The sequence below is a fragment of the Centruroides vittatus genome, unplaced genomic scaffold (assembly GCF_030686945.1).
Source record: "Centruroides vittatus isolate TY-2023 unplaced genomic scaffold, ASM3068694v2 contig_559, whole genome shotgun sequence".
Taxonomy (NCBI): domain Eukaryota; kingdom Metazoa; phylum Arthropoda; class Arachnida; order Scorpiones; family Buthidae; genus Centruroides; species Centruroides vittatus.
This window is the reverse complement of record NW_027122332.1, coordinates 1264071-1284108: the sequence shown is the minus strand read 5'-3', so window position 1 is coordinate 1284108 and position 20038 is coordinate 1264071. Positions and strand designations below refer to the sequence as shown.

General features: G+C 29.9%; 1 protein-coding gene across 3 annotated transcripts in view; it reads left to right on the top strand.

Annotated features, from left to right (window-relative positions):
• The first annotated feature begins 15287 nt into the window (after positions 1-15287).
• Positions 15288-20038, top strand: part of LOC136978878 (G protein-activated inward rectifier potassium channel 3-like) — a 36105-nt gene continuing 31354 nt past the window's right edge. The window contains exons 1-2 of one of the 3 annotated variants that reach the window (XM_067274714.1): positions 15288-15536; positions 17217-17852. The gene's annotated coding sequence lies outside the window, so the exon portion shown is untranslated. Of the gene's footprint in view, positions 15537-17213; positions 17853-20038 lie in introns of all 3 variants that reach the window. The other 2 variants (XM_067274713.1, XM_067274712.1) reach the window with 2 other exon arrangements.

Below are 20038 nucleotides of genomic sequence, written 5' to 3'. Positions count from 1 at the left end.
GTATGTGGGTGGGGGCACGATTTTGTTTCCCACTTTGAAGCTTAATAACTTCCGTGCCTTTTATCGATAACTTCTGAAATATGGCATGGTGGCTAGTGTATAAGGGATGTCGTTGCTGTTAAATTTTGGTGGTTAAAGGTCGAGGGGGTGGGGAGATGGAGGGAGTTGTGTGTTGTATCTCGAATGGGAACGGACTTAATGAAGATTTTATTCATTATTGGGATGCAATTTGAACAAATTGTCGACCTATAAATTTCCACTGTCGTCCGTCCGTCTGTCCTTCCTTAATCTCAAGAACGGTGTTAGATAGATGAAAGTCGAGACCGGATATAAACCTAAACTGAATTACATAAATGACCGGAGTGACTCTTGTTATCAGGAGAAGTATGATGCACAAGAGTAAGACACCGGTAATTTGAGGAGGAGATGCTGGGCTGCAATTTTTAACCATATTTTTAATTTATTTAATTTAAAATATATGTTCTCCACCTGAAATTAGTAGTGGCTTGCCCCTGTACATCATACTTTTCCTTTAACAATAGAGTCGTGCAGGTCATCTTTCTAACTCCTCTCGAGGGGAGGATTTTTGAATTAAAATAACGTGACTTTCAGTTTATATCGGACGTTTCTATATAGTTAATTGGGGTCTTCTGTCTCTAAGGTTTCCATATCTAGTTTCATATTTTATCTATCTAACTCCGTTCTCGAGATTAAGGAAAGACAGACTGGCGGACGGATGACAGTGAGAATTATGTCTACAATTTTTTCAAATTGCAGCCCGAAAAATATGTTTACAATTTTTGCATATTTTAAAAATATACACACGAATGCATTGTTTTACTATTTTAAGTTATTTACATAATAATTATAGCCTTATTTATCTTATCAATTCATTGCAGAATTACTCGCTCGTTATATTATTAACAATTCATTACAACTAAGCAAAATTACAAACATAAACAGATTAATAAATTCTGTCTATTAATTATTACTTTCTTTTATTCTTTGTTATTACGTATTACAGTTTTCAATTATACTAAAATGATATTTTATTTAATGTTATACTTCAATAATCCTAATAAATCTATGTTTTATGTTATTCTTTATATTAATTATCCTTACATTCTTCATGTATTTTTTGGACTGCAATTTGAAAAAATTGTAGACCTATAAATTCCCACTGTCGTTTGTCTGTCTGTCCTTCCTTAATCGCGAAAACAAAGTTAGATAGATAAAATTTGAGACAGGAGACCTGATTAATTATATATATAAACTTCAGATTTGCACTGGAAGTTACGTTATTTCACTTCAAAACTTCCCCCGAAAGGTGTTAGATAGATGACCGGCACGACTCTACTGTTAAAGAGAAAGTATGATATGAGGGTAAGCAAGGGGCAAGTCACTACTAACTTGAGATAGAAAGAATATATATTAAATTAAATAAATAAATAATGTCACAATAAGTAATTGCTTGTTACATTTAGCTTCTTATACAAGGCTTACCAGTGGCCGAGTGGATAAGACAACACTGAACACTATCTTATCTACTTATACCAGGATTCAGAGTTCAGTCGCGTGTTCATGCCCGATCCGTAGAGTTTTCCAGGTTTTCTTCACGTGTTTAACACCTAAACAGGAGCCAATTCCCTATCGAAAGTCCTCCTTGGAGTCTCCTCGCCTGGGTTGCCTTATCCCACAATCAAATCCATCCTTTGCAAAATGTTAAGAATTAGTAACTTATTAAGCAATATTTCCTTAAATATTTATATGATGTTGGTTCGTATCTTTCTTGGCGTAATATTTTATTGTAAAGTACAGTACATTATACGGTAATGATTTCCCTGTTTATCGAGATATTCTAGAAAGGGCAAAACGATGAAACATCGTTTCTTATCTGATAATTCTTTACACCATAATTTGCAATTTGTTGTAGCAGCTAATTCGATGTAATATACTTAATCGGTTATCTCTTAAGTAAGCAAGACTTAGTTGATGTTTGGTAGAAATATGTAAAACATAAATAAACATCAAGTTACACACACAAATAAGTTAGATAGCTTGTATAAATGCCCACCAGCTGCTTGATGGATTAAACTACTGTACTAATAAACACCGGTAGTTTGTGGTAGCTTAGTGCCTTGCAAACAGGCTGGTCACGTGGAGTTTTCCCGGTTTTATTCTCATTTGTAACACCTATATAAGACCAGTTTCTCATAGAAAGTCCACACGGTTCTCCCATTGAATTCATTCCTACTTTTACATGGACCAATAAGGCCATTGGGGATGGTATCTGATACAGAATCCCAAACTTCATTATATATATGAAAATTACGCCTATTTAAGTGTTAGACACGTGAAAACTCCATGTGACCACCCCATTGGCTCGAACCCACGATAAGTTATCACTTTTCATTGGTAGTTTGTCGTAGGTTCGAGCCAACATATTAAACATTTTAATTGAATTGACGTATTTTAATTTTAATAATAATAATAATAGTAATAAAATAAGAAGTCGAAATTTTTATGAATAAAATATAAAATAAAAATAAATAAACCCTGGTTTCGATTATAACAAGATTTATTTTTATAACAGCATTGAATCAATGAAGTCTTCTAAGAATTTTTGACATCAATCTTTAATTTATATAAATTTAATCTTAATTATAATTACGTTAATATAAATTAAACTCATTAAGAGATATTTTAAAAATATTCCATTTTTTCTCCGAAAATTTCGTCACTTTATCTCAAAGTTCGTCCCTGAAATGTATGATAATTATTTATTGAATCTCATCTACTTTGTCCAGGGCAATTATATAATATATCATTACAGATTAATTATTAATATAATTTTTTATCATTTTAAAATTCTGAAATTATTCATTGGTAATTTTATTATTACGTAAGACCTTACGAAATCTTAAAATTGCGAGGTTTCAGTTATTTAAGTTTATAATCTAAATCCCCGAGGTTAGATTTATACTTGTGTGAACGTAAGTTATAACTTATAACAGGCCCCTTTCTTCCACAAAATAATGATACATGTCAAAATGTGAGGTTCCCTAAGATGTAGATTCATAAAGCGAGGCCCTAAGGTGCAGCTTTGTTTAGTTTATGTGCAAATCCTAGGATTCTGCTTAGCACTGGACAGGATGAGTTTTAACAAGTAACATTCGTACATGTGTGAGGTCTCTAAAAGTGCGAGATCCTAGGCTGTTGCGTGTTTGAGGGTCTAAATATAAAAGACCCTGCTACGTCTGTACGTGTATGAGGCCTCTAAAAGTGAGAAATCCTAGGCTGTTGCGTGTTTGAGGGTCTAAATAAGAAAGACCTACTACGTCTGTACGTGTATGAGGCCTCTAAAAGTGCGAAATCCTAGGCTGTTGCGTGTTTGAGGGTCTAAATAAGAAAGACCTACTACGTCTGTACGTGTATGAGACCTACAAAAGCGCTATTGAATTTGTTATATTAATACAAATGGAAGCTTTATGTATTAATTTTTTAGATTGTCATTAACGCTTATTAATTATATTTTTTCTACATTTATTATTTCATTAAGCTGTATTAATAGCATAAAATTCAAATGATAATATAATATATATTTTTTCCAAATTTATATAGGCCTATGAAATGTTTCTGATATTTGGAAATAATATCAAATATTTGCAAGAATATATTAAGAAATTTCAAGAAATTACATAATAACCATTTCCTGTATTTATTAATACGTATTTAGTGATATAAATAGTAATTCCTTAATCCTTCCAGCAAGATCCAGCACTCCTAGAACCAAATTTACTTTAAAAAACCAAATTTAAAGGTAATTATTAATTTACTTTATTTTTGAAATTTTTAAAATAAATAATCATCTGGGATTTATTTTATTGAATTTATACTAGAATTTTGTATCTGCATTCTGAGGTTTCAGCCTTATCTCGCCCGAAGTAGCGCGTTATCCTATGGGCAAAAAGGGCAATTGCCTGGAGCCCCAAATCAATCTTTTATAAATTCATTAACTCATTACTGTAGTGAGAATATCGACATTTAACTTTGAGCCATATCTGGGGACCCTAGATTGCTTGTGTGGCACAGGCGGAGGGTGCAGTTGGCACATTGCAGAACTTAACGTGCTAAAGGTCACGATAAAAAACGAACAAGGATACATGGAGATTCCCCCAAAGTAAAATATTTGAATCAACACTGTACACAGGGACCCTAATTCAAATTTGTTGCCGGGCCCCCACGAAGCTATAACGTGCCATTGCTGTAAATGGTTGCTAATTTAAAAAAAAAGAAGAAGTAATGCAGATAAACAGTGGATAAATTAACATTTTAAAGTGATTGATGAAAGCCGATCACTTCACGATGATTATATAAATAGATAAAATATACTTTAATTGTGTGTGTACTTGTACAACAGGCGGTGGACATTGTAGTTTATAGAATTGATGGACTGTAAGATTATAATTATCTTTCAAACTTTTTCAAAATTTAATAATTTGTTTTGATTTCAAATTATTATCAATGTTATACTTCAACCTTCGAATCGTAAATTTGTTTTTGGAATGAGCCAATGTTTGAACCAAAGTCGACTAACAGAGATAAAGATCTTCCTGTATATTAATAGAAAGTGTAGATGATGTGACATTTAAATTCAAGAATTTCCCTCTTAAATTATGCATGGAGGTAAAAATAGGGATTTTTTTTGTTGCATTTTTATACCTTGTTTTGAATGGTTATGTATAATGTTGTAGTGTGATGTGATGTATGGTATGATGTAGTATGGAAGTAAAAAATAGGGCATGTTTATGCCAGTTTTAAATGGTTAGTATGAGTAACTGCTATATCTTTATTTTTATTAAGTAGTATGATGCAGACCGTTGTGAAATTTGATATAAATAATGTAAATTAGTTGAATCTTAAATCTTCACTAGACCCTCTTCAGCCTCAATTACATAAATACTGTATATAGATAAATATTGGCAATGTTTAACTTAATAGTTAAAGGTTACGTCGGTATACACTGCTAACCGTACATACATCCACCTGGTTAAGTTTTTATGAATCTAAACAGACAATTCCTCATGTAACACTATCCAGTGTCACGTGGGAAATTGTCTATTTGAACCCACATAACATAAGGTTTACGTGGGTTAAAGGTCGAGGGAGTTGGAAGATAATTTATGAAGTCGTGTGTATCTCCAGTAGGGTCGGACTTAATGACAATTTTTACTCGTTATTAGCATCTACCAAATTTGCAGAGAATCCATCGAACACTCCATAGATTCGCGTGTAAAATCTTCGAAAAAATCGAGAAATATCAAAAAATTTAAATAATTTTTGCATATATTTTGTAATTAATAATTTAATTTAAATTAAATTGTATTTATTATTCTTTAAAAAAGGGAGATAAATACAATTGAATACATTTATAGGTCTAGAATAAAATTTCAAATTGCAGCCCAATAATTCTTAATCTTAGTTCTGTTAAGATGATTTCTTTGGTTTCAATGGAGTAAGTTGATTCTGATCTACTGATTCTGTGTTAAAAAAGAGCCTGTTTAAAACGGAAACTTGCCAAAGCGGAGAAAGTATTCGGTACCATGCAAATCCGGCTTACGCAGGTTTTACTGTATAATACACTGTAATCAAACAGCAATTTTCTTCTGTCGTTTCCAAATGTTACTTGAAACGTTTTAACTTTCTTGATCGTTTCTTCATTTTTATTAATATTTCTAAAAGTAAATCCCAAAGTTCTGATAAATAAATACGTTGGGCTATACAATCTTATCTTCATTTTATCCAATATGAAGATAAGAATGTGTAACATTCAAGTCCAAAACTACTTTATGATCTTTTGACTAATAAATCACAATAGTTCATTGTCTCCGAAAGCCTCTCCAAATTACCAAAATTTTACGATAAAGGGCATTCGTATTATCATGGTAACAATATTCCAAACGTAGACGGAACAGCTTAATGAAGAGCAAGAAGAATTGTAGTAGGAAATTTCACAAACAACACGAGAAAGGGAGAAGTTTCACTGTTATGTATTTTTGGATTTGGATTAAGTGGGTATGAGGATGGCAAGAAGGGCAATTTACAGCATCATATAAAGGATGGAAAGTGGTTTAGAAAGTTATTTTTAAGGAAACGATTGACTGTTCAGTGTTTTTTTATTAAATAATAAATTGATTTGACAGCATTACTTAGTATTTAGAACGAGGGCCCTCCAATGGCTTGATCCGCCATTGTTACAGACCTCTCCTTATGCTTCATCGTCAAATTTTGATAATTTTTATGTAAATTAGCCTTTTTATTCTTATACAGACGATGGATCTAGTCTAAACCGTAATTTAGATCCAAGCTTTGTTTTTATAATTGGTCCTAGGTGTTTGGCACACAATATAAAGGCTATTAAAACTTACAATAAGAAGTTAATTATATATATTCTAAAGTAATTTAGGCCCAGTTAGTTCGTTAAATCGAGGGTCTATTGTACTAAGTTACGTCAGACCTAATTGCAGGCTGGTCCTAGCTCAATGGGGTCACTAAAATAGCTTAATTTCCGGTTATATTTGTAGAAAAACAAATGTAGTGGGGACGTCACGTGGTTCTATTTGTTTCAGTGAATGAATTCACTGAATGCGTTAGCATCACGTGATACTAACGCATTCGAGTTATTACTCGAAATTAAATATCTTGAATGGATGAAGAACAGAAAGGTCATCCTACTCGTGAAAAAACGTGTAATTTAAATATATATTTTGGCATATTATCAATAAATTAATTTCTTTACTTTTACAAACGTGGGCATTCGTAGAGGGAGACAAACGGGGCACTTCGGGATCGAGTAAAAAATTCCGTAAATTAGTAAAAGTGATTGAGATACGTAACCTTACACCCTGGACCATAGGGCGCATTCTACTTGTAAAAAAACCCCCAAAAAGTTAATTTATTGATGTTACTATACAGTAAAAAACCTGTTCAAAACGAAGAACTTAGTAAAACGGAGACCTGCCTGAAAGGGAGGAAAATTCTTCGAAACGCTGCGATTCTCTGTGTTAAAAAAAAGCCTGTTCAAAACGGAAAAAATATTCGGTACCGTGCGAGTCCGGTTTACACAGGTTTTACTGTAATTATTTGTCTCCATATCCCACCACCAATGTTGAGTGGATAAAATCACTCAACAGTAATTGGGTTCGGGCCTGGCACGTGGAGTTTTCCGTGATTTCTTCACATTAGTAACACCTAAATAGGGGCCAGTATCCCATAAAAGACTTCCCCCACTGTGTTGCCGTATACCAACAAAAAAAATCAAACCAAATTATTTGTCTGTAAGTTTTGCTCCCCAGAAAATTTTCTGTGGGCGTCCATGTTTACATAATTGCTGAATTAATTAATAGTAAAGTGCTTTCAAAAACAACATTAATCCTACATCAGGCAAACAAGATTTAAAAATTTTAATTGGGAGGTTTCTCTTACAGAAAAGCTAATCTAATCCCGAAAAAACAATGCAAAAACACAGTAAATTACTTAATTATTGGGACAGATACAAAAATATTAATTAATAAAGTAATTATTAAGTGCAATTTTCAGTACAGTAAAACCTGTCGCACGGTACCGAATATTTTTTCCGTTTTAAACAAGTTTTTTTTTAACACAGAAAATCTCTGCGTTTCGAAGAATTTTCCCCATTTAGACAGGTTTCCGCTTTGAACAGGTTTTACTGTATTTATAAATTTAATTGTTATGTAATTAGAATTATTTAGTGTAAAATGTACAAAAATATATACATAGTGATATACAGCAGGGGAGGCCAACTTTTGTGTACATAAGATCTACTTTTTATCTTAAAAATGTGTCGCGATCGACTTGTTGTCGTAGGCATAGTCTAAGTGGCGAGGGGGGTGTGAAATACATACTATGTTTATACACTGTGCTTCAGTACGAGGTACACTCCCGCGAGCTATGGGTAGATAAGGAAAATATATGTTCAAAACTATTTTTTATTTTTTAAATCACTTATTAAGTTTTCAAGATATAAGCTCATAAAGAAAATAAATTTCCAGACCCAACTTTTGATATTTGCAATTACGAGTTCATTCCGTACAGGCAGCACCTAAAATAAATCGATTTTTCGACACTTTCAAGATAGATTTTTATTAACTTAAAATATAATTTAATTTTTTTTATCAATTACAATGTATAAATTGCGGTACTATTTGTTCGTAAACTTGAAAAAGTTGTTATAAAACTGCACAGTACGGCTGATAATTTGATTATAAGATTTTACTTTCGCGATTTTTTTTGGGGGCGAGGAAAATTTATCATGGAAGAATGATATAAGATTTTTAGACTTATTTTTTGCTAATCTATCAATAGTTCGCGGGAGTACTCTTTGTACTGAAACACCCTGTATATCTACCTACGTAAAAAACAACGTAATTATTTAACGGGCCAAAAAACTCACGTCCAGGGGAATTAAAACAACATGAGTAATTATTAACAATGTTTATTAATTCAGATTAGCTACTGATAAAGACAGATTTGGAATTTATTTTATTACGTTACATTAATGGGAGGACTGAGTTTGCACGTCTCTTACCAAGGAAACATAATTAGGTGTATATCCTGACAAAGATAATAATAATGATTCTTCAGTATGGGAATCAGTCAGGACAGAATGTTTAGTCTTCGTTAAGTTTAAGTATGAAAATGCCAATTCACACAGGTATGTAGTTCCGAAACAAGAATAAATATATTTACTATATTTGGTGATACTGGGATATTTTTTTCAATTGACGTATTTCCAAAAATCCAAAAATATAGAGGTCTGTTGCCGAAAACACTCACTTATCAAGTAAATAGATAGGTAAGAAAAGCCATAATTTAATTTAAAACATAAAGAACAGGTACTTACATTTTAAACAAATGAAAAATTGAAACTCGACGTTGTCACCGTGGATAAATAATATTGATTAATAATAATAATATTGTTAATACTAAAGAAAAGAAGCTACCGCATGACGGTATCAAATATTCAAGCTAAATGGCTGTGTTTTCTACGAGTCCAGTCATAACTGCATGCATATTGTTGCTTTTGCGCGTTACGTTCACGCGTTGCGTTCAGTTACAAGTGTAACACATTAAGTCAAGACATCGCGAGCGATCGACCAAAATTGGCATCACGGTCGACCGGTCGATCGCGATCGACTTGTTGGCCACCCCTGATATACAGCATAACCTGTTCAGTACGGAACCTAATAAAACGGAAACCTGTCTAAACAGGATTTTCGGTGTTAAAAAAACCTGCCAAACTGGAAAAAATATTGTGAGTCCGGTTTACACAGGTTTTACTGTATATTAATGTATCTGTTTTATATACAGTAAGACCCCGCTTAACGCGGGGGATACGTTCCTAGACGACAAAGCGCTAAACGAAACGAGGTCATTTTAACGTAGAGTAAATAGGGAAAGGGGAACACGCGACCAAAAATAAAACAGATTTTTATATTAATTTGCATAATAATATATGTTAAATAACACATAAACATATTCATGTAGAAGTGTAAAGTTTATTTTTTGTGAGGGCTCTTCTGAAATTCTTTGGGTGCTTCCATTAGCGTAGTCAGGGTTTTGTTATGGGGTGCCTAGTAGAGTTTGTAATTTTCTGGGGAGGGGCACCAGATTAACTGGGGGCCCCGCTGTAATTTTCTGGGGAGGGGCACCAGGTTAACTGGGAGGCCGTGCCCACCCATGCCCCTTCCTGGCTACGCCCATGGGTGCTTCGTTTTCAGAATCACTGTACGAATTCCTTGTTCTGCCAATTCCTGAAGGTAAGATTCACCAGAAACATGCAGTAACTCCTCGATATCCTGCTCATCCACATCTAGTCCTGCTGTATTGATTAAGTTGACAATTTGGTCAACCTAACGATACAGCGATAGGCTCTTCTCGTTGAGAATTCTTGGATACCTCCAGCCATAACTTCTTCCACACTTTGTTCGTGCATTTATCAGTTAATTTTTGCCAGCGAAGTCGATATATTTCTTATAGCATCCATGATGTTATATTTTTCCAAAATTGCACAAAACAAACATAGATTTAAGGGGAGTATAGCACTACGACGAATTTCCGCCTTTTATTTGAATCGGTGTAAATTTTGAGCTTTCTTTTAGGCTTCGAGCAGACCGCGTTATATGTTAAGCGGGGTCTTACTGTATTTATATTTATCAGCATATTTATTATACATATTTTTATATACATCAGCATATAATTATATTTTTAATCATCTTTCACTTTATTTAATAAACTGCCGTATATTCATTCAATAATAATATTGAATTAAACATCAATATTATTATTGACATTAATGTCATGTAACATTAAACCGTGTTTGTACCTTGTTTACACGTATCCCATTTTACTGAGGTTAATCATTATATAATTTTATTATTATTCTTAAGCTCACTAACTAACTGTTAAAGAAAAAAAATTGATGTTTACAGTTCGTTCGCCTGTCTAACCGTATGATTTTTTTCGAAAAATAAGTCGAAATTATACTGACAAAATCGCATCCTTAATCACGCCAACCTCAACATCCTATCACTGTGACGACATAAATGATGTTTCGAATGCGTTATAAATGACGTCAATGACATCATACATTACGTCAGTGAACGCAAATTAGTCAAAAATATGTGCAATTTTGTATTTAAAAACAGTGATTTACTTTCCCAATTTCTTTCTCGTTTAAATAATTAAAAAACATTATGAAATGTTTTTTTTTTTAATTTCGGTTTAATTAAGCTTAAAACTTAAATAACCGCTACAACGTGTAATTTGAGATTTATGTAACTTACGTGTCACGTCTTACAAACATGGCGGACGGTTTCGAAACGAAAGACCGTGCTGTCGTTCGACCTTGCATTATTTTATAAGGTACATCGACCCGCCAAGAAACAAAATCGATGATGAATGTAAAGTTCATTGCTATCAAGAAGTTGTTTTCTCGTTTTGTTTTCTTCTTTTCTTTACTGTCGATCCGGTATTTTCATGACTTAAAGCTGCTGTAATGTTCATAAAGTGTAGCAGATCTGATGTCTCTCAGACATTTCTCTCAATGAATTTTTCAATTAGACTGAAGATCATAAGAAAAATCATAATCCCGTGTACAATTTTATCATTTATTCTTCTGTACGATGTAAGTAGTATATATACAGGCTCAATTTTGCTTTGTATTCATCAGTGGCTATGGGCAAAAAGAACGGCCCCTACGAATCGTTTTAAGAAAATATTTCCCCAAAACATTCTTCCGAAGAAATCTGTCTGAAGGCAATACTGTACGCGTGGCCCCCTAATTCAAATTCGCCTGGGCTTCATTAAGCTATAACGCGTCATTCGTTGTATTCGTTGATTTATATTACCCAAACCACGAGTATTCTAAGGCATGACAAATGAAAGAATGAAGGCATATCCGTCTCCAATAAAGATATGTCAGTCTTGCAGACAATTAACTGAATGGATAAGAGATTCTCATTTAGAAATCTCAATTCGAGAAGTGGAGAGTTATCCTATGGGCAAAAACGGCAATTTCTTGGGGCCTCCACCGACAGGGAACCCCAAACCAATTTTTTATAAGAAAATTTTCCCCTCAAAATATTCTCTCGAAGATAAATGTCTGAAGTCAACACTTTATATGGGAACCCCTAATTCAAATTTGCTTGGGCTCCACGAAGCTATAACGCGCCACTGAATTCGAGTTCAAATCCGATCTTCATATTCGTGCTTATTTATGCTAGTTTAAGGGCATATCTTTCACTCTTTATCTCAGAAACCCACACTTCTTGTCTACACTCATTGATTATATTAAAAGTGGATCAAATAAATGATCAAAGGAGCATCCATGCTGTTACTTCTGGAAGGTTATTTATTGATCCGCCCTTATACCTATTAATCTGTGATCAATTCTAATCAATTCTAACCCATTACTTGCCGATTTTAACCCGTTTCTGATCGATTACAATTCATGAAATTCTCTCTTATTAATGCTTGATCGATTCTAGCCCATTAATTCTTACTTCTTATCAATATTGAATGATACCAGCCTATTAAATTCCACTTATCATCCCTACTTATAGATTCAACCCGTTACTAATGTTGATAGTTTTTAACCTGTTTCCATTACATAAAGCTAGAACTATTTTACATTTAATAATGACAAATGCATATTAACATATTTTAAAGGGAAAAAAACATTAAAAAAGTAGATTTTTGCAGCATAAAAATGTCAAATAATTCTCAGTTGATATTGCTAAGCCCCTTAATTCTTTATCAGATTTTCGTCTCAATAATTGAATTAGAAATACAATAAGCAATAAATTTATATATAAAAAAATTAAAAATAAAATGCTCCAAGCAGCAGCCATTTGCTCTAATTTTTTGCATAACCTTTGCTTGCCATAGAATTTTAATGTAACAGAAAAAATTCTGAAGTTTTTAAACTCCCTCAAAAATTAGAAAAAACATATTAAAGACTTAAAAAATATTTTTTTTAGAGATTTAAAAAATAGCTTTTAAATAAAATTTTCTTAATCTATCTTGTGTCTGGCAGCGATATTTCTCAGGGACAGACATAAAAAATTGTTGTAAAAAGTTGAAATATTTTAAGTACAGTCACTTCAAATATCTACTTTTTGTTAATATTATTCTAATAAAGGGGCCTTTTTTCATATTTATCGCGGGTACCAGGCCTACCTACACTAGGGGTTCCAATAATTCCTAGGGGTTTTCGACCCCTCTGATCATCTAGAGAGGCGCCTTAACTGCTCCCGACTTGTTTATAATTATTTATTAACGTTTTAAATATTTAATAAAACTACAATTATACAAAAATTTATAGTTTATAATACAATTTTTATATTGAAACAATATTAAAGTTTTGTTTCAATCATCTTAATTGCTTTATAGCAATCCACATTTGAACTCCAATCTACCAAATGTTCGATTTTAATTCCAAATTCTGAAGGGTTTGAGAAATTTAAAAGAGAAAATTTCATTTTTAATATGTTAATTTACTAATATTATCGACAATTTTAATCAATTTAAGATATAATTATTCTTGAATTAATATAATTATTGACTCACGAGTCAGCCATTTTTAATAAAGAATAATGCGTTTCAAATAATTTTCCTTTCTAAGTAAAATAATGCTGCAATTTTTAACATTAATAATTTTTAATTAATATTAATTAATTTTTAACATTAGAATTAACTTTTTATATAGATTTAAGTGTTTTGTTTCCATTTAAATATATAAATAATTGAAAAGATACATTGGAAAACCATTAATGAATTCAGGATTAGTGAAGAATTTTAGCAAAATAGCTTAAAAATTTAAAATTTTAATTGATTTTTAATCTTTTAACATATATATTTACAATTTTTTTTTTTAGTATATATATTGTTAACCCTGATGTAGCGCCTTCCTAAATAATACCACCCTCATAAAGTGCCAAATGAATAGATTTTTCCATGAATTTTAAGTAGACATTGTTATCACCAAACTACGTGAACTTTCAAATTGTGTGTACACCTCATTATACAAGCCCACTAAACACTGTTAGTTGAGGTTTCGTGCCTCACAAACGAGCTGGCCACAGAGTTTTCAGGTGTCCAACACCTAAACAGAAGTCAGTTTCTTACAGAATGTTCTCTCGGCAGACATTCTTCCTTGACAGATCGTCCTTGAGATACTTCAGTTTAACGCCACCCTCGATTTAGCATCAGTTTCAGGGGTGAACTAGTAGTAGCACTAAATCGAAATTTGCTTCATTTCTAAAAATAATTCTTAATATGTTTCAGACGTAGTAATTAGCATCTACTTAATCATTTACAGACTATCTTATCTTACATTATATACTGTATTTATCCTCATTAACACATAAATTTTATTTTCTTTTATTTTATAGAATTTATTGCTTTACTTTATTACATAACTTTACAATAATTACACGCTATGCTATGTTATAAAAAAAAATAAAAAAATTAAATTTCACATATTCTAAGAAATAAATATAAATATTTTGTAAGTAAAATGTAAAGTGTATATAATTTTTAAACTAAAAAAAAAAGTTGGCAACGTTATTGCTGGACTTTCCCGACATTCTTTATTTGTTTTTATCCCTATATAACTGCTACCATTACCTTTAAGTCTTCAGATTGGCTCGGGAGATATTAAGGAGGTGGGGCCATATCTCCCGAACCAATGGTCAGATTTTTCTGAAAATTTCCAGAAAAATTCCTTCCTAATATCTAAATATACATGCAAAATTTCAGAAATTTTCGATAAAGAGCACGGGAGTTATTAAGTTTTAAAGTGGGTGGACAAAATCGTGCCCCCATACACACACATTAACTTTCATATAACCCTAAATTTTTTTTTCCATTTCTAGAAGTTTCAAGGTCTTCCGAGTCCAAAAAATGTAAAAATCTGGAAGGGGGGTCATTTTTTGACCGATTTCCATACTTTTCCTCTGTTATACTGTATATAACAGCCGGGAAAGTAATGTATAAAATTTAATTATTAATAAATATATTGAAGATATTTAACGATTTTTTTTCTATACTATTTTTTTTTCTTTCTGTAAATAACAATTATCTTTTCTATTTTATCACTTTATCTTGTTAACAGCGATAAATATTTTAAAAACTTTTATGATAATAATAAATAGGGCAATAACAATAGTAATTAAGTATACTGTACTTGATATTGTAGAATTTAATATTGCAAATATTTAATTATAAAAGATAATTGTACGAAAATAATTTTAAAATGAAATTTATTTGATCCTTGATCTCAAAAGAATTTATTTGTATGCAATGCCAATAACAAAATATAAATTTCAATCATTTGAAGCTTAAAGTATGAAGAAATGTTTTTTATATTTTAAATAAGGTTAAATGTTTGAACATTTATTTTTTCTTTTGTAATTAAAAATGATTGCAATAAAAAATTACAATATTTTTCGTATGAATTGAGACCTGTAACAAACTTGTAATTAAATTTTTCTGCCTTAGAATAATGCATTTGGAATTTCAAATAAATTTTCAAAATATGCAAATTAAAAAAAAAATTCAAAAATTTAAGTTAAAGCATTTTTTTCCTGATTTTTACAACGTTATTTGTTAGATATTACACGAGGAATTCCTGAATGCAAGCAGAAAAACCCCAAGAAAATTCTTGGCGTTTCCACTGATACGCCTTAGTATAGGTGTATTTAAATGTTAAAATGAGAAAAAGAATATCAGAAATGTAGAAATAATAACGCATAACGTTATCCTTGATCTTTATTATGTATAAATTATGCTTTATAATGGTTGCGTAATTTATGACAATCGTAAAAAACTGACCAAGACTGACCTTGAATTCAAAGAAGCATTTAGCTCCATTCAATGCTGTTGACAAGTTTTACAATTTTCTCTTTTTTTTTTCTACGAAAATAAGCGTTAGAAGCCCTTCTTAGAAAAGCAAGGTGAGTTTTCTTGTTGATATTTTTGAGAAGAAAGCAAAAAGAAATTCATTTAAATACATTTTTGCTTAACTACAATTCAAATATTGATAGGTAAAATGCAAATTTCCATTGCAGAAAAGCAGCAAAAGTGTTTACTATAATATAATTTTGAAAATGTAACTGTAAACATAAATATAAAAATAAATAAATAAATAATCTTCCATTATTTATTTACTTCTAAAAATAAAAGTATTATTACCATACTTTTCTAATTAAAAATTAATGTTTCTGAATGAAAATCCAGTAGAAAATATAATTTTAATTATCTTATAAGCTTCATATATGCAGCTAAAAACAGTTTATCTTAAGCTTTAATGCAGAATATTTCATAACAGTTTGCAATTAGAACTGGTTCTGAAACAGATATTAAATTAAATCTACCTCTAGATATATATAATTAATGAATTTATTCACAACTTAAGGTAATTTCAATATATTTTAGAATATTTAATGTAAAACATCAATATAATTCTATCTGACATGTAATTTATCCAGTTACAAAATTTAAAATACTGTAAATATGCCATGAAAAATTAAATTTTATATAACAAAAAAACAGTTTCTTAATCACGATATATGTCTTTGAATAACTCTTAAAAGCTAACCTTATTTTATTTTTTTCTATATAGATTATGTAAGGGGGAAAAATATAACAAGTTTGATTTATTCAATAAATAATTTTAATTAAAAATTTATTTAAAACATAAATTCTACTTTTAAAAATTAAAAAAAAAAAAAAATAAATAAAGATATTTTAAGAAAATGTCCTGTCATTGCTGAATACAAGATGACATTTCAACATAAAGATTTTTTTTTTTTAACTGATTGCTAGAAATAAATAAATAAATATTTAGAAAATAATAATAAATTTCCTTTTTATAATTAAAAATTAAATAATACATCAATAAATATATTTAATAATTAATAATGTTTAGATTAATGTAAGTATTTCTGAGATTTGAACTTTATTTAATAATTGAACATGACCTATCCTCTAACAACTTCTCTGTAACAGAAATAAATTTATAAGTAAAATAATTAATTATTTCTTTATCGAATAAACTTATGATTTTCTTTCATTTATAAACTTTTTAAAGAATATATCAAGCTAATATAATGTTGTAATATTATTTTAGTGGAATTATCTGCTTAATCTATTCCACTAACTTTATGTTTATAGTAATAAAATTTAATTTTGATAAGAGACAAATCTCTGATTAAGTTTAAACATGGATTTAGCTTTTAAAAACAAATTGTTTTCACGTTGAAAAAAAAACTTCAGTATTTGAATAATTTCAAATAATTGATAAATAAATAAATTTATAAATTTATTTTAAATTTTAATTAATTAAATTGTAAAAAAATATTTGTATACGTTAAAAATGTATTTTTATATTTATTTTAAAATTTTTCGACGTTTAATTTTTATAAACAGTTAAATTATTATTTCAAAATTTTGAATTCAAATTCAAAACTCCAACGGTCAACCGTCAAAACTTTTTTTTTTTCCTTTTTAGAAAATTAGTAAAAGTAAATAAATTAATAATATGAATAAACTTAAAAAATGAATTTTTGTAGTATTTAAATATAAAATAAACTTGTTTTTAAGTATTTTCCCCCTTTTGAATATATATAAAGTAGCACCTGTTAGAGGATATATTCCATATGAGATGTTGGAGGTCGAGAGTTTAGTATATAGTCTCGTGACTAATGAGTCTATGATGTCAGAAGACGAGAGCTGAAAAGTTCGTCTGCCAGTTAACAAATTTTCGTCTGCATTCGACGATCGGTGCAATTTTTTTATCAAAAAAACGAGGTCAGTTACGTAAATTTAACTTATAAATCTATTTAAAATGTTTTAATTTTAAGAAACGAAATTACAAAGGCGAGATTCGTAGACGTTTTAGCGGGTTCAAAGTCCAAAATACATTTTAAAGTAGGTAATAACTTCTATATTTATATTTACTACGATCTGTTGACCCTTTTTATAAATAAAATATTCAATTTAATTTAAACAAATTCAAATTTTCATGCTTGTAATATGGTGTGCCATTATTTTCTAGGTTTTTTTTTTCTTTTTGCTGTACTGATGATGGAAACTTCTAGAGTAAATTACTTTGAATTGGAAGTTTAGACCAAGAAATTGCATATTTAGAATTGCGCTACAAGGAAGAAACTGGAAATAAAGCACTTTTTCATGCTTGTATTTCTATGCTTTAATGATAAACATTCAAAGTGTCAAGCTTGATGAATAAGAAGGGCAAGCCATTTTGGTAAGTTTTTTGTTTTTTGTTTTTTTAAAGCTGTAAATAATGAAATATGCTAATAAATTCGAAAATATATAATCTTATCCATTTATATGTTCTCTCGTAGTAATGCATATGAAGTAACCCTTCATATGCATTACTAAAAGAGTTAGTTACTTCATAAATAGAATTTAGAACTAATTTTATGCTTAACTAAGTAACTTGCACAATCATATATACCTACCATGGGCGTCTGCAGAGGGAGACAAACGGGATCGAATAAAAAAAATTCTACATATAATCATTATAGCCTCGTAGGGTCTTGGAAAATTTGAATTATGTGCCCTATGTACAGTGCTAATTTTGGACAGTTTTTTCTTATAAAGAATTGGTTTGGGGATCCAATTGGTGGTAACCCCAGGCAATTTCTCTTTTTTGTCCATAGAATAACGTGCCACTGCCTTACATTCTCGACCAAGGACGCTTTCTGTGTTTTTGTATTGAAACAATACCGTATACTCCAATCTAATTGTGAAAAAACCTCCTCCAAAAATTAAATAATCAAATAAAAATTTATTGATGTAATTATTAGTCTCCAAGTTTTCTCCTCTGGATCAATTTTCTGCTGATGACCATGATACCTGCCATTCATAACTCCAGAATTTAAGTAGCATTTGACAAGTTCTTTAAGTATAAATTTCTGAAAAATAAATATTTAAATTATTATATATTAGAAAACAAATTGTTATAGATCAAGCGTTAAATGTAAACTTACACTTTAGCGATTTATAGTTCTTTTACAATAAAATTTGACTTTAAGCGATGTATTTTGAAGGAAAAAAACATATATACAAAATTTGCAAATGATATTCTGAAAATTCCAATAGAATGGCTATCTATTAAGTAATTTATGCTTAATAGATATGCTTTAATCACTAGTACAGAATATATTAATGTTATTGATGAATATTCTCACTTTATTATTAATTTTATCCACCAATAATTATTTTATTAACATCAATTATATAGAATTACTGTATATAAAATGTATTTACTTCTGTATTTTTTTAATCATAAACGATAAAAATAAATAAAAAATTAAGTTATTTTCAAAGTATCAATTTTGACTCCGTTAATGTCTTAATATATTATTAAATTTCGAAATAAAACGCAATAATTTTTTAAAATTTTATATTATGTCAATGTTAAACATCTTTTCTTCTAATTAAAAATAACAAAAATGTGTAATAATTTTTTTATTGATTTTAATTACAGTTTAGCGTACTTTTATTTTGCGTATAATTTTTCCTATCACATGACTAATTACTATTGTTTTTATACATACGAAAACATAAAATATAGTTGCAAGTATAGGAAAATTATACAACTCACCGTTAAAGTTCAATCATAAAGCTATATGTACGAGCAAGTTTAAATACTTTCCGCGTCTAAATGTGTATTTATTATAAAATATAGTTTCTATTTAGGAATTTAATAGTTTGTAGTCTCACCAGTAGCGGGAATGATTACAAACATTGTGATTATTTCATGCAGAATGGTTAAGATATCTAGTATAAAAAAAAAAAAAAAAAAAAAAAAAATAGTTTCGAAAACTTTCTAGCAACAGGATGATACTGACGATACAAAATTCCTTGAATTAAAACGATCACTCCTATTTTCCTTGCAAGTTAGATACGTAACGTAAATCGAAATTATTACTTTGTTCTATGTTAAAAATAAATAAATGAACAAAAATCTACAACACTTAAATATTCTTTTTATTTAAAAATTACTCTTGAATCATTCAGAGCGAGAAAATGATATTTTGATTTTTTTGTTTTGCTTCAACGCTACGTAAACTATTTTGGCTCCATTTATTTTTTTACGCTTCACTGAATGAGATATATAGAATTCTGCACTCACTCATATTCCTATTGTTTTTTTTTTTACATATATTCACCTAGTTTCAGAATTCATACATATATAAGCATTATTCTTAAAACTGCATAGAAAATGTTTCCTCTTTCAAGTTAATTACGTAATTTTTTTTGTCAGCTTCTGTCAGGAAATAAGATTTTTTTTATTCGTTTATTTAAATTCGTTTCATCCGGTTTATAAGTCAAATTTAGTAAATTAACATGTATACGTTTATCTAACATATAATTATCTGTATATTAAGCTCATTGTATAACGCTTATCCGTAAATTTAAGCTTTAT